The 23,161-nt window shown below is 47.4% G+C and overlaps 1 protein-coding gene across 7 annotated transcripts in view; it reads right to left on the reverse strand.

The window, feature by feature from the left end:
* The window catches only part of PTPN3 (protein tyrosine phosphatase non-receptor type 3), a 2,254,194-nt gene that overhangs the window by 1,709,892 nt on the left and 521,141 nt on the right, over positions 1-23,161 (reverse strand). The gene's annotated exons all lie outside the window — the stretch shown is intronic.

A 23,161-nucleotide genomic window follows, 5' to 3' on the forward strand; every position in this document is an offset into this window, starting at 1 on the left:
TGCTACTGCAGTGGGGTTTTGCAGGGCCTCAATTAACTCTTTCAACAATTCTGCATGCTGTACTGGTGTTCCGTCTGCCCGCCTAAATCCCCTACGCCCCCATCTCGCCAGTCCTCCATGTACTGTTGTTGTCATGTAAGCTGAGTCTGTGTATATTGTCACTGCACAACCCTTTGCTGCATGTAGTGCTTCTATGAGCGCAATCAGTTCTGCTGCCTGTGCGGAGTAATGTGATGGGAGGCGGTACTGTACCAGTGTTTCATACTCACCGTCTTCTAACCTCACTACTGCCATGCCAACGTGTTTTTCTCCCGTGTCCACGTCAATTGATGCGGACCCATCCACAAAGTACACTTCCCCCTCGCTTAGAGCGTTCTCACACACCACTGTCTCCTCCCCTCTTTCTCCTGTGTAGGTTGCGCAATCGTGGTTCTGCATGTCTTCGAGCGTGCACGCTTCTGTAATGAATGTGGCGGGGTTCACTGTCTTGCATCTTACTATATGGATGTTGGCACTGGACAATATAATCTCGTAGGCTGTCGCCCGCTGTGTGGTCAGTGTGCTTTTTGATCTTTCTAATATTGCAAATAATGAATGTTCCACAAACAATGTCACCGGGCAACCCATTACTATGGTGGCACTTTTCTCAATCGCGAACGCGGCTGCAGCGAGTGATTGCTCGCAGGCGAAATGGCCCTGCATCACGGCATCTAAAGTACCACTATAGTAAGCCAATGGCTTGTGTCCTAAGGACGTTTTTTGTGTCAGGACTGCTGTCATCAGTGTTTCTTTGCAGTGTGAGAATAGGTAAAACTCGCGTCCATAATCAGGGTTTGCGAGTACTGGGGCGCTTGAAATCAAATCTTTTAATGTTTGGAAAGAGGAACTCATCTCTTTCGTCCATTCCACCTTCCTGTTCTCCTGTTGGGCCACCTTTAATGCTTGTAATAGGGGCCTGGTGTATGCCGCATAATCTAATATCCATGCTCGGCAGTAATTGCACATTCCCAAAAATTTCTGCATATCTTTTACTGTTGTGGGTTCTCTTACTGATCTTATGGCTTCTACTCTGTCTGGTATTATTCTTTTCCCATCTCTTGAAATCAGCTGTCCTAGGTACAGGACCTCTGTCAGACAGTATTGTAGCTTTCCCTTGTCCACTTTGTACCCCTTGTTGGCCAGCAAAGTCAGTAACGTTATGGAATCTGTTCTGCATTTCTCTTCGTTTTGTGCGCAGACTAGTAAATCGTCTACGTACTGAATAATGGTGCTCTCAACTGATAGGTTTCCTAGGTCTTCATGTAATACGCGATTGAAGATGCTCGGGCTCTCGCAGTAACCCTGTGGTAATCTGCAATGTTCATATCTTTTACCCCCCAGTGTGAAGGCGGTAAGGTATCTACTCTCTTCAGCCAGGGGTATGGAGAAAAATGCGTTTTTCAAATCCACTACTGTGAAATGTGATGCCTCTTTCGGGATGCTGCATAGTATTGATGCCGGGTTCGGGACTAGAGGGAACTCCTTCTGAATTACATCATTGAGGGGGCGTAAGTCCTGTATCATCCTCCAAGACCCCCCTTTTGCTTTTTTGATTGGATAAATACAGGTGTTACATGGGGAGTTTGAAGGCACTATTATCCCTTGTGCTAGTAGGGCATTTATTGTCTCTTTTATCCCTTCTTCAGCTTCACGAGACAAAGGATACTGTTTAACTCGCGGTAAAATTGCTCCTTGCTTTAGCTTTATTACCACAGGCTGTACTCCATGCAACAGTCCCACATCATGGGGGCCTGTTGTCCATAAGTTGTTTGGTACGAGCCTCATGTCGTCATCAAAAAATTACGGTGGTGCTCCTACCACTATCATCAATTGGACGGGGTTCTATTTCCATTACTATCTCACCATCCCCTTCCGTGTCTGAAAAGAGATCCTCATCTGTTACCTCTCGTAGGGCGATGTTGGCGTTTGTGCACAGCACTGTGCGCCACTCACACCCTTCCTCGTCCACTCCAATCACAGCGATCCTCTTTGCTGACACTTGTACAGCGTGCAAGTCTAATGATACCACTGATCCTGGTGCTGTGTTGGGACATACTATGGGGCGGAAGAGGAACTCCGCCGGAATCCTCCAGTCCATGCTTCTTAGCTCGGGAATTATGAGGGCCAGAGTCTTCAGCCCTTTGATAAACATTTCCTCATTTTGTGGCAGCCCTCGTATTTCCTGTGTGGTTGTGTAGGCTTGCACTACCAACATTGCACGCAAGGGGCATATCCCGGGTGTAGAGCACACTATCCCTCTCTCGGTAAATGATATGGTCATGTTAAGTTTGCTTAGGAGATCCCTCCCTAATAGATTTATGGGTGAATGCTCATAATACAGCAAGGGTGCTTTTACAGTTTTACCCCCTACTGTTACATCCAATGCTTCTGTGTAAGGAACTTCAATTACAGCCCCAGAGAACCCCTGCGTCTCTAACTTCCTGTTAGATAACGGGAATCGGCCCTCTCTGATGCATGATTTCTCCGCTCCCGAATCTACCATGAATATAAACTGCTTGTCTCCTATCTGCGCCCCTACCAATGGTTCCTCTGCTGCATTGTAGGTGGTGGATAGAACTGGACATGCAAGTGTTCTCTGTGGGCTGTCCTATGCGGGGTGTCTCATTGCCCCTCCTTCATTAAAGACACTCCCTGAAACCACTGACATGCCGCTATAAGGTGCTGGCGCGGGGGCCCCGTTTGCTGTTGTCGCGAAAGGGTTACCTGGCGTGTATTGCATACTGTCATTGTTTTGTGGGTGGTTCTGTGTCCTATACTGGTGTCCCTGCTGCTGGCCCGTGGTACCCTGGCCGGGGTTCCTTAGTTGCTGCTGTCCCATTGGGAGACCATATGGGCTCCCTGGGTGTGGATGACCATAAGTCTCCTCCTCCTGGAACCCATTGTTTTGTCTACTTCTGCACTCCCTGGAGTAATGTCCCCATTGTCCACAGTTCCAGCAACTCCCCTGGGGGCCCCTGGGACCCTGCCATCCGTTTCCTCCCATTCCCCCGTACCCCTGTCCGCCTCCTCTCCGGCCCCTGTACCCACCTCGTCCCCCTCGAGGGGTCCACTCTTGCCACTGCGGGCTTCCACCTTGCTCCTGCTCAGTCCACTGCCGTTGTGCTGTTCCCGCCCAATTAGTTGCCACCCTTCCTTGGAGTGCTATCAGCCCCTCCTCCTCATCATCATCTCCCTCTCTACTGTGTGGGAGCGCGGCTACTGCTGCTGCAACCTTCACTAGCTTTGACTGTACTAACTTCGCCTCGTCTGCCAATCTTTTCTGCGCCACCTCCTTCTCCCTCTCCTTAATTCGTTTACAATGGTGTACTATTATGCTCTGAATTTCTGGCCATCCCTTTGCTTCAATACCTGCTATCTTGTCAAGCGCCTTCTGCACTTCCTTTGGGAGCCCTCTCTTTATAATAAAATAAAATAAAGATGTCGATTGATACCAGGGCGTGCCCGTTCCTGCTCTCCACATCTCTTGGACCCGAAAAACGTAATCCATAGCCTCCTCCCCGTCATTCATTGTACTCTGCATCACTGACTGTAAGTCCGGTGTATCTGGGAATGTGTCGCGTAAGGCATCCCACACCCTAGCACGCACTGTGTTAAAGGAGGCCCCATCATGGCGGTCACAGTCTAGCGTCACTCCCGGGAAACCGGCCTTAACCCATACCCTTTCAGCCTGATCGCCCACTGCTGATACGAGTAGACTTTTTACATCTCCTATGGCTAGGGGTACCCCAGCAGTATGTTTCTCAAAGGCATATATCCACTTACTTGCCCCTCCTGACAACGGGGGCAATAGCTTTAATAAATTGGCTTTATCCATCTGCGCCCATGGGATATAATTGGGCCTCCCTCCTCCCCTGTGTATCAACGGGAGCTGTAGCTTTCCTTTCGTCGTCCCATCCGGGCCCGTTTTGGCTGCTGATGTTCCCAGTGATGCCATTTTCCCCACTCTGTTCCTTAATCGCCCCGTCCATTCATCGTCCAGTGTTCTCATTGAACACGTACCTTCCTCCCCTCGCTTCCCCCTCCCATCGCCATACTCAACCTGTCGCTTTCTTCTAACTCGTCCCTTATATCACACAGCAATTCCTCTCTAATTCCCCCAAGCCTTTCTTCGTTTACAACATCTCCCTCTCGGGGCCCTACTTCTATTATTCGCGTTGGTTCTTCCTCAATTCTGAACAGAATCTCGCCCTTTTTCCACCCCTCTTGGGCCTTTCTATTTTCACCTGGTGCTCTGGACGTACGCCCTGATCTAGTTGCATCTAGTGCTGTTCGTTCGCATATGTCTTTTATCCTCGAGAGCTCATCCTTTGCTATCGTCAGTCTTGATTCTAAATCATCTGTGAGCTTCTCTATATCTACCCTTTGTGTGCCTGCCTGGGCTCGCTCCCTCGTGCTTTCATATGGCGGAGGTGCCGTGGGCCGGTGGGGTGTAGTATCTTTCGGGGGAGGTATGTAAGTGGGGTCACTGTACCCCTCTGCGGGCACAGGCTTCTTTAATATCGGGTACAAACTTATTACCTCTATTGGTGGCGCTACACTTGACCCTTCTTTGACATCTCTCTGTATTAGTAGTGGATTGTCTGTGGTGGACGGGAGATCAGGATTTGATGCTGGTGTTTTAGGCGGTGGTATCTCTTCAAATAACCTCCAAAGATCTAATATTTCCCTCCTATTTTGCAGCTGCTTTCCTTTGTATTTTAGAAAAATGCATGTGGCCACCGTATCCAGAACACTTTTATCAAATGACCCTCCCTCGGGCCAAATCTGAGGTAACCCCTCCCCCTTTAGCTCGGTCACCCATTGGTCGTGATATTTTTTAATCCGCTCCACGTATCCCGGGAGATTCTTACAAATATGTGATAAGGGTGTTTCAGCCCCCATCTCTGTGCCCTCCTAGTGCTGGTGTGTCTCAGTGTGTTTGCAACTACAATGTAAATGTAGTACCAATGTTATTCTTTATATTTTACTTCACATTCAATGTTGGGTCCCTTTGGGCTCTCCCCCTCCCTGACTGCACAATACAAAACTGGCCGTACACAATGTCTATTCTGCTCTCTTTGGGGGGCACATACAAGAGCAACCCATCCTTTATTTTGACAATGTCAGCCTGGAAATCAAAAAGGTACTCACTCACTTCACTATATTGACGTTATCTGAAGAGGGAAAAAAGTTTTATCCGACCACACTTATCATGACCATTTAACTATTATGCATTTATAACCGCTCACACATTCACAACATCAAAATCTCTTCTAGCACATACGAGGTGCACACACCTCTTGGCACCACTCAATTCACCATTCAAGCTGCCCTCCCTTTCCTCCCTAGCCGGCTGTCCCTGTTCGTCTTATTTGAATATCTAGATGCGCATATATATATATATATAGATATTAACCTGTTTTCCCCCCTTCTAATAGGACTCTTTTTCTCTTACTGTCTCCCTAAGTTTGTGCTAATCACAGTTCTTTATTCTCCCCCCTACCCTTAAGAAAGGAAAAAAGTAATAGCGGTCACTAATGTACTCTCAGTGTCGCCTTTTGCTGAACACTTTTATTTTATACTCCACTTCTTCATATATTCCCAGTACTAGTCAAGATAGCACTATGCGGCGCCGCCTTCCAGCCCCTTTCGGAGCTAGGTTCCCGTCACTTTTATCTCTTATTCACCTCTTAATCCTAATGGCCATATGCAAAGAAAAAGCAAGGAAAATTTAAGATGATCCTTAGTAGATCTGCGTACCCCCTCTTCGTTTCCTGTCCTACACTTCTCTCCCCGCTCCCTTTAAAATCGCTCGCACTCAGTACTCACGTGCCCGTCTTGAACCGATAGTCTCCGAAACTGGGTCCGTCCAGGCAGTGTCGCCGTCAGCTCAACAGTCAGCCCCGGCTCCGGCGAGCGGTACTCAAAGGGGATTTTTCAACCGGGATCCCGTACCCCCTCTCTATTGAGTGCGCACTTCTTAGTGTACCGGTCGCCGTTGGCGGGTAGCCTCCCGGAGCCGGCTCACCGTGCGTATCCCTTTTCGACCGGAGATTCTCGTGCCAAAGAGGGGACGGTTATAAGGAGTTAGGAAAAAATAAAAATCACGCTATCGGGGTCACCACTGAAAGCAAGCGTCCCCAAACAGCACGATCCTCCCCGCAATGAGAGACAATGAAAGACTCTCCCAAAATGGGAATAAGGCCAAGACAGAGTGCGGGTGAGCGTAAATGGGAGTTTATCAATCTGAATAGGGCATGCAAAGAACTCTGCAAACTCTGAGAGCGCTCTGTCTGACAATAGCAAAGACAGGCGTATATATTTACAAAAAACGTCATCAAAACCTACATACTATAGGGGGCACAAGTTCATTGGGATTGGGTGGCGACGACTAACTATAGGTGCTGCTGCGGCGTGGTTGGTCTTGGCTGGAGGACGTCACTGGTCACCCTTGTGGGTTGGGCTGGGCCTGGCAGGTCGGCTTGAGTTCATCCGGGCGGTGTTGGTGTGCCAAGGCGGCCTGTGGCAGAGATGAATGCCTTTCCTGACTTACTTGCCCTCAGCCATGCACACCGCAGTCATTCAGTCATTTACAGTGTTATTCTCTTTAGTAAATCTTCCACTAGGTTATTTTATAGGTTAATGCAACACAGGAGGAATGCACCTTGTGAGGGGTCTGGAGGTAATACATCGAGGCCTGGTTACCCGTGTCCTGTTGACCGGGGCCATAGGTCGAGGGGCTAAGCTTCGGGGCCTGGGACGGGTGGTACAGGTCTTTCTGTCTTGTTAGAAGTTGTTATGGATGTTCCGCTGTGTGTTGTCAAAGTGTTGGGTGTCCTGATTGCACAGGGCCATAAGTCTAAGACGGTCCGGTGGGTTGTGGGGTTTACGAGGGGGCGCGTGAGTTTAGACAAAGGTTTACTGCTGTGCTGTAAATAATGCAGGTGGCTGGTCGCGGCCTTGGGTGCTGCAGTGGGGCTACAAATCTTTGAAGCGGCTCCAGTCTGGTCGGGGGAGGTGGGATAGAGCAGAGCGGGCCTCTGTTCTCATGTCTTGGCAGCCTTCGCAGGGTGGGAGGGGGAAATGGCCTTGTACGCATTCACAAAGGTATCTCCCTCGTGTGTTGCTGAATGTAGGTAAAGACATCACAAACATTTGAACACTTTCTATAATACTTATTCAACATCGCTTCAAAACATGCATTTAAACTTTGCTGGATGTGTCTCGATTATACCCAGTCCGAGCACCATATTTGTACATTATATTCTAGCAGCTACAGTATTTTAGTTATATGCATATACATTCGCAGTAAATGAGGTAGTAGTTGGGTCGTTGGAGTACATAGAAACGACCCGCCACTGTACGTGACGGTGGTGGCACATAAGGGGCTTAGACATACACACATGATAAGTGCATTCTCGCGCATCCTTTACATGAGTTCATAGTATAGTTGCATTCGCTTTCTCGTGTACTCTAGCAGCATTAGCTTAGTTATGGCGCAAAACCATGGGAGGTAGGCTGCCCAGTAATACACGCAACAACCAGATCCCTGGAGCGTTCCTTTATTATTAGCATCCACCTGTAATGGTGTGAGCTCGCCATTGCTTATATCATGGGAGCATGCTCTCTCATTTTAATACATTCTACAGGCGTTTGTAATATAAGAGATTTTGTGGAAGAAGCATACTTTGCAAGTGGTCTTGACATTACTATATACATATATATTAAGACTGTCTGCCATCAGATGACCATTTTACCGTTCTTCTCATTGTTCAGGCCTGCTGGCCGGGTCATGCTGATATTGATAGTACACTGCGGGAGGTGAACTGTTACAATGTTAGCGTATTGCGCTAGCTCATGTCCGTCTTGTTCGTGGGAACGTGCTCGCAGCGGATCTGCCAGGGTGCTGCGGCAACAGGGATGAGACTCTCCAAGGGTGGGGGCCGCGCTACAGTGCGCTGAGCTCACACCATCTTTACCAGACAAAAAATGGTTTCTGGGCCTAGCTAAATTTGTATGGGCAATTAATACATGTGGGCAATGTCTCCAGCGGGTAAGCCCTCCACCACCTGGGCCCGGGTGGCACGAGGGAACGCCCAATGAGCCATAGCCCTCACCTGGGGAGAAAACGCAGGCGAGAGGGGTCTCCTGGACCAGTCCTCCCCTACACTTCCAAGGCGAGGACGTTGCCCCTGAGCTATCCTCCCGAGGGTGCAGCGTTCCCAAGCGTTCAAGGGTTTCTCCTTTTCTAGCATATATGCTCCTTTTTTTAAATAATGCATAATATGGGCATCAATGTATAGAATTATACATGGAACACCCAGATACTGGTTAGGGTAAAACAAAGCCTCATCCTTCCACTAATGAAAACGGACACCTATCGACCAGTAGATGTGTGTGAAGAGTTCAAAGCAATTCAACAAAAACAACATCCAGATGACTACTGGCCCCACCATCTTTAGGGCAGACTGCCCTACCAATGGGCCTCTGGTTAACAACCTTGAGTAGCTTGCGGTACAGACTAATTCAGACCTCAAGTAATGATAACAGCCATCTAAGAAGCGATTATTCAATTTCAGGACATCTAAATCTACTTTCCACCTACCCGCACATCTAATTTTTATCCCGCATGTAAGCCACGTTGACACTTGTTCTTTTGCATATGGAGTACTTCCATCGTTTTTTTCTGTTTACCTCAATGTCTGATCTACAAGATGCTGCCTTTCAGCTACTAGAAACCTACAGCTCTTTTTGATCTCCATGAACAGGCACCAGTGAAAAACTCAGTGGAACTAAACGACCTGGATTCGGAACACACAGCACTTCATGAGCTCACAACAGTTTTGCAAGGAATGAAAATCACCCCATTGTGTCGCCTTGCATGCTTTGCTTCATAAATGCAACACATGCCCAAACTCTAGGCTTTAGAAAACAGTGTCTAAGGTAGGGGTAGGCTCAGAAATTGTATGGTCAATTATCTTGGGTAGACATTGTACCATTCTTTGCCCCCAAAACATCTTAAGAACCCCTTTTCCCAAAATAAAGCTGCATTTCATGCTAAAGTAGGATGCATTCTACAAACTCTAACAAACTCCCTATATAGAGCATATTAGAACATATTTATGTACGTTAGTCTAGTAAGAAGAGCTGATCTCTTGCAACCCGTGTACGAGATTACCTGTGCAGTTATGCTGAAATAGAGGCAGCATTCTGTTAGGGGTTTTTGACAAAATGCGTCGTGAAGCAACCGCACCACAGGCTTCACAAACCTGACAGCCTCGTTTTATATGATTGTGAACGCTTCAGGTTGCCTTAGAACTACCTGAGAACACTAAACAAATATTTTCAATGGCAACATTTTGGTCTTTTGTGTAGGCATGGGAAATGAACTTGACCGGAACAACCGTAGTGGTATTAATCAGCCATTGTGGGTAGGTGGTGCAAAATGCAGGGTCTGGTTTTGCCAATGCTTGTTTTTAATGGGACTTCAGTGAAGGACACGCAGAGTGCTTATAAATCGAGTGGCTGAAGGCAGGCCTGGTAAGAATTTTTAGACATTTTAATTAGACCAGTAGAATGTTTACAACTCCAATTAAGTGATTAATTCCCAGAAGACTGCTTAAAACAAACACTAGCAGGTACTTTAAATGCAAAGCCTGACGTAAGGCTTGATTAAAGCGAGTTCAAAGATGATGTGAATTGGGCTGGCAGAGGCAGGAATGGGTGGGGTGGGAATTGCCATAGGGATTAGCATGCCCATGGGCAGGCAATGGGTGGTGCAAGGGTGCAGAAGTAAGGCTGGGACAAAAAGGTGACAATTTTGGCTATAAACTTATTCACCAAAAAAAGGGTTGGAAGAAGGCCCTCTTTGTCCATAAAGCCAAGAGGGGTTTTCCTGCCTCACAGAAAAATGAAAAATGGCCTTCATGGCGATTGAGGTGCTCATAGTCCAGGCTCGCCCTCCTTCACAACTGTTTGGGGGACACCTGCATCCGCAGGCGGCACAGAATAGCTGGCTGCAAAAGATAGCAGTCAATAAGAATTTTAAAGGGGTAGGGGCTACTTCACGTGTGCATGCGTGCATGCGTGCGTGCGTGCGTGCGTCCGTGCCCACACCTTACCCCTTCCTCACCAATGTTTTGTAAGAGGATTCAATTCAGCACTACAGCCAAGTTAACGCCTAGTCTAGAATACTGAATGAAAACCCTTATTGATATATCTTTAGGTCCAGTTCATGCGTCCTGGATGACTACCCTTGTATAACACCCCTCTCTTGGAATCCCCCTGACCCCACTGAGCCAAGAAGTAGTTCTGTTTTGCAAGTTTAAAAGGTTTATTTGATAAATTAAAATATATATATCACACTTTATAATAAATTAATAATTGAATATCACACTTAATCTGATATGGTAAATATTAACAACGGAGAATCTGGCACTAGCACACTTCTTTATAATGACTAATGAGTTGACCTGAAATGGATAAGGTAGCACACTGGTAAATAGGAACAAAAGTATAATGTGGTAGAGGATGCTTTATGTAGCTCAGGTGGATGCAATATTCAATGAATGCAGTACAGAAAATACGCAATATGATTCAACCAGACAATGTAATCACTTTTCTCGGGCTATTCCCTCCCCCCCTCTTTATGCAATGCAAGGAAATGGAAGGAAAACACACAGTCCTCAGAAATGCAATCAACTGTAATTCAGTTCAATCCCAGCAAGCTTACAGAAAACAGATAGGAGTTTTGAAAACACAGGCAATGCTTGGATATGTGCTGGCAATGAATGAGAAATATGCTAAATTTGCTTTTAATTCCCTTATAGAGGTTCAGGGTGAGTGGTATCTAGTTAATATTAGTCCAGGCTCACACTAGCAATGATGCAGGGATAGTTAGCAGGTTAAACGAATTTCTGGCCAATGGAAAGCAAACAGCAGCAGTTTTTACATGTGAAGAAATTGCAAATCGCGGTAAAATTCGCGGATGCGCCGAGCGCTATTACAAAGGAACCGCAAGGACTATCTCTACCGTTTTGGGGTCCTAGAAAAGCCTGGGATCTCAGCTTCCAAATGAAAGTTATTGCAAGTCTCTAGCCCAAACGGTTGCGGAGATATGAGTAATTTAGTAAAGGTCGTTTTTGGTTTTGTAAATTTTAAACGCACACTTTTTCAAAATGACAAGTGACAAATTTTTGCAGCTAGAATGACAGGTGACAGCTAGGAGGCAGTTCTACTTAGGTTAAATAGATTGAATTAGATGAATTTAAACTAAGAGATGTGTTCTGAGTTTTGCTAAGTACTCACAAGAGATTTTGAACAGGAAAGCGACTTGGTCACGGACTTCAGTCTGGTCAGGTCTTTCCGGGTTCTGCTCACAGCGCCTGGCCTCTGGAACTGCTCACAGGGGTCTGGTCTCTGCTAGGCACCGGTTCTTTGGGTCTCTCTGCTCTGGATAGATTGAAGTCTCTAGTTTGGCTTTTTGGAGTTTGATGGAGGTAAGTATGGATTTTTCCGGCAGGGCTTCCAGCGGCAGATGAAAAATGAATGTCCCCTATCTGTCCTGTCTGTCTGCTTTTATGTGTTTAGAATGTGGGTGTGTTCTAGCATCACTGACCCTACCTCTCTCTCAGCTTCTAATTGGTCAAACTTCCATTTCTTACTTGATTGGGGGAATGAAATGAAGTGTCATCAGGATGAGGTCTGTTTATGATACAGAGAACCCACCCCTGTCAACTTTACACACAATCTATATCTGACCTAAAAACATATTTGCACAGGTACACATTTGTTTAAAATTACATATACATGGTGTGGCTGAATTTAGCCATGTCTATGTCCAAATCTGCTCATTCTCGGAGCTTGCATTCAAAGAGTGTACATAATTGACTTTTTAACTGCTTTTTCAATTTCCGACATGGACCCAACTTTACATACATGTGTGCAGGGGGTAGGGACATTAACTGATGAAGTTTCAGATTTTTAACATGCACACATTTAGAGTAATATCCACTTTTCCGCTAAAACCCCCCTGAACATACCACCGGTTCCTACCACGTCTTAAACTGTGGGCAGAAAAATCACAAGAATTATGGTATCATTTATAAAATTTTCACATGTCCGCTCTATGAATTATCCCCATTTTTATAAAACCATATCCTTGCTGCAGGGGTGTGTCTTTTCAGGTCACATGGTACAGAAACCAGTCTTTCCAGTTTCTGCCAAGCCAGCTTGCTTCTCACAGGCAGTGCTCCTCCCAGCTTCTCCAGGAGGAAGCCACTTTTTACGACGTCTGTAATAAAAAACCTTTGCCTGAGTGGAGAGGGCTTTGTTCACTCTCTGGCAGAGCACAGGAAATTCAATTATCAGATAGATGGCATATCCTTAGCCTGGGCAGCAAAAGGAAGGTTGGCCTGGGAACACAGTGGTGACTCAAGTTTCACTGCTGATGGGTAGTTGCTAGGCAAAATCAAGTTCCTTAAGCCAGACCTTCAGCTAACTTTTTGTTGCTTTTAAAATAACTTGTAATTTTACACATGCAGCTAGAATGCTGATTCTAAGCGCAAAACTATGACATTTCAACAGTTACAAAGGCATGTGACACCAAACATAGGTCACTCATTTAATTTAACATTTTCGATTTTGGTGGTTTTAAATCCAGTTGTAGTTAGGCTTAAGCTGCTGACTCCATAGCATTTTTGTTATAAGCATTGTTTTTGGGCTCTTCATTTCCCAGATTTTGTAGGCACACAAAACTCCATTCTGCCAAATGTCTGCTGGTGTTCAGTGAATATTTTGCACATGTTGCAAGGTTTGAAATAGGCATTTTGCTTGCCTTCAGAAAAACACACAGAGTGGTTTTAAAACGCCGGCTTTTGGATAGTGGTGAGTACCGGTACTGCACCCATTTTTGGGATTTAAGAAATGAATTCCCCACAATTCTAGGTTGCATTTGGCAATCAGCATTGCCATTCCCAATGGTTTCAGACTACTGTGCGGGTAGTCCAATGGTGGTTTTAAAGCGCTTTGAAGCTAACCGGCGCTACTGTTTTTCCTTTGGCAACCCATTTCCCTCATGGCAACCCGGCCTTTCATTCTCGCACTGGTGGGTGGCAAGTGAGGCAACCATTTTGGTGGGCGCACAAACTGCGCAGCTTTCCTGGATTTCAGCGCACATGTGGGTTTTCCGCCATCTTGAATTTCCTAAGCCCACAGCACCAAATGTTGTAGCAGGATAGCTTAAACGTGGGTCAGGACACCCAACAAGTCCCCCCCACGCGACTGCACTTTGAATTTGAGTCGATGGGGAGTCGCGTGCACAAGGGTTTTGACCCATGCACCGGTCTGTCCGCATAATCTTCTTCCTCTTCTGTAGATGACACAGTTCAGCGTTTTCTTCTCCATCCGGTACTGATCGATCGGTTCTCCTCGCCGGTCCTGATGGGAAGATTGGGCGGTACCCCGGGCCCGTTGCGTCTCTGCTCCCGGTCTCCGGATCGTTCTTCTTGGTCATCCTTCATGGTTTCATCTCTCCTAGGATGATAAAGCAAAAGCGGCAATATCTACTCATAGACGTTTTTCCACCACTGTTGAGGTAGTGGAGCGGCATATGCATTTCATCATAACGAAACATTACATTCTTATTTTGAAAAAAAAACAGTATCACTAGAGACAGTTTCATGTAAATCACAATATTTTAGAGACTAGATGTGGTAGGTTTTATGATTGGAACTGAATTAGTCTGATACAATACCCGCTAGGATTCCAGAGGATTCCTCCAGTTGTTGCAGAGTGTGCCTGGGATGGCAACATTTCAACTGGTTTATGTGGACCCACTTGTCTTCCCCCTCTGCCGAACCGCCTTTGGGGATGCGGATCTTGTAGGCCACAGGGGAGATCTTATCGACGATCTCAAAGGGTCCCTTCCATGTAGGCAAAAATTTGCGCTGCTTGGCCTGGTTCCTTTGGAAGTTGTATAGATAGACCCGGTCTCCCACCTGATATTCCTTCCTGGAAGTTTTCAGGTCATAATGGGTCTTCATGCTATCAGCTGATCTTTCTAGATTCCGCTGAGCATAAGCAAAAGCATGTTGAAGGTGTTTCCTTAAATTCTCTACATACTCATGAGTAGTGGAGGCATTTATCAGTGTCTGCTCTTGGGTCCTATAGAGCAAATGCTGAGGAAGCACCATCTTGCGCCCAGTCATCAACTCAAATGGTGACATTTTGGTTGCAGATGAAGGGGTAGATCTGATGGCCATTAGGACCAGAGGTAATCGGATATCCCAACTTGGCCCAGAATCTGCCACAAACTTCTTTAATATGCTCACAATTGTCCGGTTATATCTCTCTACTGCCCCAGAAGAAGCTGGTCTATAAGCAATATGCAGCTTTCTCTTGACCCCCAGTATCTCCCACATCTTTGTCATTACTTCACTGGTGAAGTGGCTACCTCTGTCTGACTCAATCCTTTGAGGTAGACCAAAACGGGAAAAGATGTGGTTAATCATCAAGGCCGCTGCAGTTTCTGCCTTGCAATTTGGGGCTGGGAGACATTCCACCCACTTGGTAAACAAGCATGTCACGGTCAACATGTACTTATTCCCCCTAGCCGAGCGAATCACAGGGCCTACAAAGTCGATTTGTAAATCTGACCATGGCAGTGTCATTCCCCTCTTTTGTAAAGGCGCCCGGTGCGTGAGGGATGATGGCTGAAATTGTGCACACACAAGACACCCCTTCAAGTATTGGTCGAGGTCCTGCCCCATGTGTGGCCAGTAGGCAACCTCTCTTAAGATTTCCAATGTTGTGTGAAACCCCCTGTGACCGGCCGTGGCCGCATCATGGGCGTGACTTAACATCAGGCTTCGGAATGAGGTAGGAACCACCCACTGATCGTGGCCAGCTTTGGATTTCCTTACCAGCAAACCGTCTTGGATTCGGAACATTTTTGGACATTTCATCAACACTCTTAGGTCCTCTTTCCCAATGTAATCGGTATCCGTCAGGGGAAAGTTCTCAGGGTCCTCAAGGTGCTGGTAAAATTTACCAATTATTGGATCCCCCTTCTGAGCAGTAATCAAATCAGCATCAGGGGTCTCCTTACTCCATTGTGCAATTGAAAGGTCGTTGTTAGCATTTGTCTGGGACCTAGTGATAGCAGTGACCTGGATTTCCCCCAACAGGGACTCAATCTCAATTAGATCCCCTTGGATGGCCCCGGTTTTGGCCAGCTGATCAGCTAAGTCATTTCCAGTTTTGTCTGGTCCCTCTACTTTGGAATGACCCTTGATCTTCTTCCAATAGATGGTCATCCCATTCGAGGTGACCAGATCATCAATGTTTTGGATCAACTTCCCATGTTTCAAGGGTTTGTTGTTAGCACATACCATGCCTCTGGTCTTCCAATTAACCAGGTGCTCCACGAACCCGTTCCGTACATAATCCGAATCTGTGATTATGACCAGTTCGTGGAGTTGATGCTGGACAGCAGTGAGGATGGCCTGATGCACAGCCATCAATTCTGCCACCTGACTACTTCGGGGACCAATTTTGTATCCAGCGGAGGGTTCTGGGGACTCATTCACCCATGCATTCCCTACGCCGGCCACTAGTTCTTTCTCCCCGTTGTAGTCAACATGGTAAGAGCATCCATCCACATAGACAGTGGGCATTCCCTCACACTTGTCTTCTTCAAAGACTTTGTGTGGGGAATTAAGGTATGCCTCCATGTTGTCCTTTATTTTTAGACTTTCGTCCTCGAGACAGTTTTCTCTGGCACAATCATGCAAGTCAGCCAGACCTTGCGCGAGGGGACTCTTCTTGTTTTGGCCATATCTGACCTCCACAGGAAAGCCTTGCATTGACAGAATCCAGGAAGTAATTCGGGAATTACTCACATTTCCGGCCCGGATTCTGTCACTTTGGAGATATTGCAGAGGCTGGTGTGGAGTCTCCACTATGATGTGTTCCCCCTGGATAAACGGGCGGTAATTCTTCAATGCCCACACCGTTGCCAGGAGTGCCTTCTCACAATCGTTGAATTTTTCCTCCACAGAGGATAAAGTTTTGCTCGCATAGGAGATTACTTTATTGACCTTGTCATGCTTTTGATATAATACTGCCGTCAAGCACGTATTAGAGAACCCCGTCTCCAGGAAGAACTCCTTGTTTCTGACAGGGTAAGCTAGGCAAGGCGCTTGTGAGAGGCTTCTTTTGAGTTGTTTTACTGCCTCGGCTTGTTCTGGACCCCATTCCCACTTGACCCCCCCCTTCAGGAGATGAATCAGGGGTCTGGTGATCTCTGCGTAGCCCTCAATGAACTTTCTGCTGTAATTAGTCAGTCCAAGGAGGCTCCTTAGTTCCCGCAGAGTTGTGGGGTCTTTCAGTTTCTGAAGTGCTTCCACTTTCTTTTCCTGGGGACAAAGACCCTGAGGAGTAATCTCATGCCCCAAGAAGTTAACACGGGTTTTACACCACTGTGCTTTCTGAAAGGAAAGTTTTGCTCCGGCGGCCCTCAACTGTGTCAGAACATAACGGATCTCCGCTATGTGTTCCTCCACAGATGAACTTTTGATGAGGACATCATCTACATAAGCCAAGTTACCCCTTGCACCCAAGTCAGGCATGGCCTTGTGTAGAAAAATGTTGAATTCATTGCCGGAGTTGAGGTATCCGAAGGGAGTCCGGGTCCAGGTGTACTGCTGGCCCCCAAAGGTAAAAGCCAGCTTGTATTGGTCCTCCCTACTGACAGGCACGGTCCAGTATCCATTGGTCAGGTCTATTGCAGTGAATACCTGTGACCCCTGGATCTGGGCCAGCCCTTGGTCAATGTAGGGAAGAGGCCATCGGGAAGTATGGACCCGTTTGTTGAGCTCCCTGAGGTCGGCGCAGAGTCTCCACTGGCCGTTTGGCTTCAATATCCCCAGCACCGGATTATTGAAAGTGCTGTGGACGGGACGGATTATTCCCCGGGACTCAAGGTTCTTAATTATTTCAGTAAGGGACTCCATTGATGCGAGAGGCAAGCGATATTGCTTCACAAACACTGGAGTCATGCCAGGGTCCGTGGGGATTGTTGTTGTGTGGATGTCAGTGCGACCACAGTCATATGAGTCTACCGCAAAGAGATCTTGGAAATCCAAGAAAACTTGTTTCAACTTTTGCTTTTGTTCCAGAGTCACACAGGCATCAGCTAGGTTGACCCTCTCTTCCACCATCTGCCTGAAGCCTGGAAAGACTTCTGGTTTGGCTATTTCCGCGGCCTCCTCCAGCTGGGTGGAGAAGTCCCTGGTCAGAGTGCTGATTTGGACCGGAGGCTTCAGGTGGGAAAGGCAGCCCTCATGGACCTGGAAAATCACCTCATCCCTCCTGAAGTCACAAGTCACATCTTCCTTACCATAGGGGCAGGAAGTGTACACCAGGAAGTTCCCCCCATGCCGGGTAAAAATCCTGTCTGGTGTTGTATTGTCCTCACTGTCACTGTCAAAACAGTCCTTGGGGATTGGTCCTAACAGTTCATTTACAAGATCAATGGAGAAATGTTGGTCATCAACCGCCATTCCAATAATGGTGCCTGCGGCTAGAGTAATACTCTTTAAGTCGCTGTTATCCACCTCTATTGGAATGGTGTCATGTTCTATGTTGACTAATGGAGTTGGGTTTACCCCCAACCCTTGCTGTTGGAGAGAAGCATTTAGATGTATGTAAGCATCAGGGTTTTTCAACTCTTGTCCCCTTTTAACTTTCACTTCCAGGGAGAATTGTCGGGTCCTTTCTGGGATGGTGACTTCCTCTTTAACCTGAATTTCAACTGCATAAGGTAGCAATTGAGCTGACCTAAATGCTTTTTCTGGATCATCAAAGCCCATGGGATTATCCGCTAATCGGGACCAAGCTTTGAAGTTTATTAGGTCCAAACTAATGGCAAAGCGATTGAGAATGTCACTGCCTAAGTAAAAGGCGGCAGGGACGTCTCGCACGACCCAACAATTATGGACTATGCTCTTGTTGCCAATGGAGATTTTGAGCATACACCTGCTTGGCAGGAGATGTTTGGAGTCAGGTGCTTCCAGGTCCATTTCCCATTTGTCTATCAGTTTGAAGGTGGGAATGGCTGGATCTTTTGGGAGTTGGCGGAACATGGCTTCGCTGATGAAGCTCTTACCGTTGTTCACACACACTCGAGCGAGAACAGAGTCCTTCCCATCATTTAACTGAACAGGGATGAACAACTGCTCTCCAATTTGCTGAATATCAGCCAGGCTCTGAGCTGATTTCACATCTTTCTGGACTATAGGAGTGGGAGTTTCAGATTGTGGATTAGTATAGAATTTCAGAGTGTTTCCTTCCAGCGTGGAATACCACTTTAGACTGGAAGGAAGGTTGATTTTCAGAAATAGAGAGGACCCCCCATCACCAGTCTGTTGTCCTACTGCTATTACTGTCACGTCTGGAATTTGGTTGTTCTGGAAGTGAAATTCTACTTGGTCAGATTTTTGTTCAACCATGTGGCATGTGCCGTTTAAACTAACATGGTTGACACTCTGTTTTAATTTTATTGGTCGGCTAGTCTGGGTCCAGAGGACCTTGTTTACGCAATCTATTAGGGGTGACAACCTTCTCAGGAGGTCATTCCCTAGTAAACAAGGGGTACCCTCTGGGGTCACAACTATGACCGGGTGTTTCAACTTGTGTCGCCCGATCTTAATGTCCAAGTCTGCCGTCCCCTCGACGGGAATTTCCTTCCCGTCAAAGTTCTGCAGTTGTCCAGGAAGAGAGGTGAGAGGAATTTGGTAATCCTCTCCCCTTCCTGCATTCAGTTCATCAAAGGCCCTTCTGGACAGAAGGGTAGCTTGAGATCCTGTGTCCACCAGTGCCGAGATTGTACCCTGCCCCTGTACTTGTACCGGGGCATAATATCTTCCCTCCTTCTCCTCAAGGGGGCACAGATAATGTACATTTTTGGACAACTGGTGGGCTAATTTTCTGGTTTTGGACATCGCTAGCGAGGAGATTTGGGCAGAATTCTGTGGAGAGTCTTGGGAATCTGAAAGAAAAAGTTGGCAACTGGAGATCAGAGCCATTGTGGGTTCCCCTGGTTCCGGTTCTGGGCTGCCCCCCCCTTTTTGGAGGCAGTCCCCAGGATGGGTTTGAACCAGGGGATTTTCTTGCTGTTGGTTCTGGGATGAGATGGTGGGCGGCGGTAGCTCAGTCTCCACATCTCCCCAGTCTGGATTTGCATCTCTAGGGACCCATTTTTCTTTGGGGGGAGTTCCCCCCTCTCTGAAGGAGAAGATCCTTTTCTCAGGATCCTCTGAGGATCCCTCTCCCTCAAATTGGAAGATCTGTACCTCCTCCTCAAACTGAGTCTGTTTGGGTCTTTTGTTTCTCCTACCCCCCCTCTGCTCCTTAGGAGGCAGACTTTCAGGGGCAAGAGATTTTGTTTCCGGTTCCTGGGTTTCCAGGGGCTGTTTACAAGTGAGGAAGGAAGCTTCCTCCAAGGCTTTACACCCCCCTTCCCTTTGTGCCTCCTCCCTGGGAACCGGTGATTTATCGGGGTGCTGCCCCCGTCATTGTTCTGGAGCACCAGGTCCAGAGTTGGGTGCGTTCTGCGCCGGCATGCTGATCTGAGGGTTCTGCTGTGCCCTCAGTATATGACCCATATCCCGCGCCATGTTTTGAACCTGGCGCTCTAACTGGGAAACCCGCTCAGGCTGATACGGGGCCCTGTTTTCTCCCCTGGGCTGATCCCGGGAAGGGTAGCTGTCCCTCCTCTGGTAATACCCCGGGTTGGGAAGGTTTGGGTACCCCTCCACCCTTGGCCTCCCCTCTCCCGGATTCAGTGGTCTGGGCTCAGGGAACTGGGGAAAGAAGGATGGATGGTTTTGGGGCTGAAAGTCGGGTGGATATCTGGGGAAAAAGTTCTGCCCAGGGTTTGGTAAATTTCTGCCCTCCTGTGGGAAGTTTGGAGGGAAGTTCCCTGGGTTAGGTGCTTGTCTGGCTCCCCCCCCTTGGGCTGGAGGAGTCCACACATAACCCAGGATGGGTCGATTTCCCTTGTAACGGGGACTTACATAATCAGGAGAGCGAGGGACCCCATTTGTGGGGCTGCCTCCTTGGCTCCCTGTCTGCGACTGGCCCGAGGACCTTCTGGGCCTAGCATTATTAGGTGCAGGTAGGTTTTTAGGCCCCCCCATCTCCAAATCCAAAACGGGGGTGACCTTTACCTCTGCCACCTTGGCAGCAGCAGGGGTGCTGTTGGCTTTGGGGTTTTTCTGGGCATTGCTTTTATTTTCTATGGGCTTCTGCACCTCATAGATGCGGGTAGCCTGTTCAATGACCCAGTCTAAAGATCTTTTCTCGTGAAAATCCCTCACGAGCTGGGTCATGATATATTTGGGCAAGGCATGGAAAAACGTGTTTATAAATTCACGGCTATCCGTGCGCACCCTTCTTGTGGTCTGTGCAAAAGCCCGCTTTAACTCCTGCACAAATTCTTGTGGGGCCTGATCCTCCCCACATTGCAAATTGTAGGCTGCCTTGCGAGCCTCTTGAGGATTTCTGTGAACAGAAAAATGTTTCAGGATGGCCGCCTTATAGGTGGACCATCTTAAATGATTTTGGTCCTCCAGCCCCGCAAAGAAACTGGAGTATTCCGGGGAGAAGGTCCACTTTACATATTGAATGCAGCTTTGGCTGTCCTTCAAATGGAAAGTCTCCATCATTTGTTCAAACAACTCTAAGTGCTCCCAAACAGAATACTTAGCGTTCTTATGGTAAGGCGTGATGACGCTCCTGATCGCCTTAATCTGCTTTAAGGGGTCCTTGAGCAAGGCCCTTTTTGCCTTATTGGCCTTTTTGGTTCGGGTAACCCTTGTCCATTCTTCGTCGGACTCAGAGGCACTGCTCCCAGAGGTTCCCGTCTGTTCTTCCAGGTTTTCCCGGATTCTGCGAGCCTGGGAATGGCTGGCAGAATGTGGGGACCTGGTCTCCTGTGTCCTGCGCAGTTCAGAGGAGTCTTCAGATTCCTCCTTGCTGTCAGGATTTGATGGGTACCCCCTCCACTGACCTAACTGGGCAGAGGTTTTCAGGATGCCCTTAATGGGCCTACTCTCCTGGGGTTCCCCACTGAACTGTATTGTACTTGGGTGCCCATACCCGGATGCCCACCCCTCCATTCCTGGATGGTACTGGCCTATGAGCCCCATACTCTTAGCTGGATAGTAATCTGCCATCCCTGTGGCCCTGTGCTCATGTGCGCCAGGGGACACGGGGGTGGTAGAGTCCAGGGACTGGGGAAGATGAAGGCCCCTGGTGTTAGGGCTCCTGCGGTTATGGTCAGGAGTCTCTCTTTCCCAGCGGACCTCATCTCTATCCGCCCCTGCTCCCTGGTGCAATGCAAGAGCCTGCATTTGTGCTTTCAGTTCCTCTGTTAAGGCCTTACTCGACTCTATCAGTTTCTCCTGCATCGCTACCTGTTGCTGGAGCCTATCATTGTGTTGACAGAGGGCCTCATTTTCCCTCTGTGCTTCCTGGTTGGTCCTGGAGAACTGGGCCAGTCTTTGCTGCAGGAGGGTTACCTCCTGAGCTGTGTCCCTATTGGCCTGCTCCTTTCTTGCTAGAGCATCCTCCACCCTTCTGGTGTGCTCTACCAAGTTCTGGTTTTCTTTTTGGAGGTCACCCAGCCCCTGGTGGGCCAGGTGATTTTCTTCCATTTTCCTTTTTAAATGGCAGACTTCCTGGCCTAAGGCGTCTCTTTCCTGACTAAGAGCCTGCATTTGTGCCGCCAGGTCGTCCCTTTGCCGTTGAAGGGCACCAGCTTTTTGGCGCTCCTCATCAAACTCTGCCTGGGTATCCAGGTCTTTCAAGATCAGCTTGTTGCTCTCTACCTTCACTCTATCTAGATGACTTTGCAGGGTGGCTACCTGCTCCGTGCATGCCCTGTTAAAGTCTAATTGTTGCTCCAGCTTTTTCTGGCTCTGCAGTAAGGAGTCCAAACTGTCTTGGTGCTCCTTCTGTAGGGCCAGAAATCTGGTATCCTGTTCTGACTTTTCCTTTTGCAGCACATCCATATCCTCCTTTATTTTAGTGATGTACCGTCTGCTGTCATTTTCTGACTCCTGGCTCCTCTGCAGCCTCTGCTCAGAAGAGTCCAGATCAGATTGGGCCTTCTGTAATGCCATCTGTTGCCTATTTGCCAGATTTTGGCTTTCCGCACATCTATCCTGCATGTCTCCAACGTATAGGTACAGGTATGCTGCTATCCTGGCAATCTTATTGTGTTCCTCTTTGGCTTTAGGAGCCATATATAGTTCACTCAGGGCCACATGTAAGGGACCCTGATCTCTATATATATCTGACCCTGTTTCAGTGACCTGTTGTGTGATGGCCTGCAACCACACATCCTGGCCCTGTTCGGTCCATTCACCTCTCACAAATAGCTTATGCAAGAGGTGCTCTCTGGCTATTTTCATGTCTACTAAGGTCGTCATTCTAGAGATTGGTCTCTGTCCTGACTTACAGAAGTTTGTATTTTATTTTTGCAGAACAGAACTTTTCTTGGAGTGTCCCTTTTGAGGAATGCTTCACAGCGTAATGCAGCGTGGTGATCCGACTGGATGTATGTATCCCGTCAGTTAGCACACTGTATTAATCTGCACAAATGGTAAATCTAACCCAACGTCTCGGCTCGAGCCCCCACTTTGTAAGAGGATTCAATTCAGCACTACAGCCAAGTTAACGCCTAGTCTAGAATACTGAATGAAAACCCTTATTGATATATCTTTAGGTCCAGTTCATGCGTCCTGGATGACTACCCTTGTATAACACCCCTCTCTTGGAATCCCCCTGACCCCACTGAGCCAAGAAGTAGTTCTGTTTTGCAAGTTTAAAAGGTTTATTTGATAAATTAAAATATATATATCACACTTTATAATAAATTAATAATTGAATATCACACTTAATCTGATATGGTAAATATTAACAACGGAGAATCTGGCACTAGCACACTTCTTTATAATGACTAATGAGTTGACCTGAAATGGATAAGGTAGCACACTGGTAAATAGGAACAAAAGTATAATGTGGTAGAGGATGCTTTATGTAGCTCAGGTGGATGCAA

Source organism: Ambystoma mexicanum, chromosome 5q, assembly GCF_040938575.1.
Source record: "Ambystoma mexicanum isolate Mex_15411 chromosome 5q, UKY_AmexF1_1, whole genome shotgun sequence".
Taxonomy (NCBI): Eukaryota; Metazoa; Chordata; class Amphibia; order Caudata; family Ambystomatidae; genus Ambystoma; species Ambystoma mexicanum.